Raw genomic sequence first — 390 nt, 5'->3', positions numbered from 1 at the left:
TTGTTCTCTTGATCTTAGCCAGTCTGACTGGGGTAAGATGAAATCTTAAAGTGGTTTTAATTTGCATTTCCTAATTACTAATGATGTTGGACACCTTTTAAGATGCTTCTTAGCTGTCTTTATTTCTTCTTTTGAGAATGCTCTGTTCAGCTCCTTAGCCCATCTTTTAATTGGGTTGCTTCTTGTCTTGGTTCTCAGTTTTTTTAGTTCATTATATATTCTGGTTATAAAACTCTGTTAGATGTGTTGCTAGTGAAGATTTTCTCCCATTCTGTGGGGTTTTTTTGTTTGCTTCCTTGGTTGTCTCCTTTGATGCACAGACACTTTTTAATTTAATGAGGTCCCATTTGTTAATTCTTGCCCTTGTTTCCTGAGCAATTGATGTCCGGT

The sequence above is a fragment of the Nannospalax galili genome, unplaced genomic scaffold, assembly GCF_000622305.1.
Source record: "Nannospalax galili isolate Female #2095 unplaced genomic scaffold, S.galili_v1.0 scaffold847, whole genome shotgun sequence".
Lineage (NCBI taxonomy): Eukaryota > Metazoa > Chordata > Mammalia > Rodentia > Spalacidae > Nannospalax > Nannospalax galili.
The sequence above is the reverse complement of the archived record's forward strand: the minus strand, read 5'-3'. Positions refer to the sequence as shown.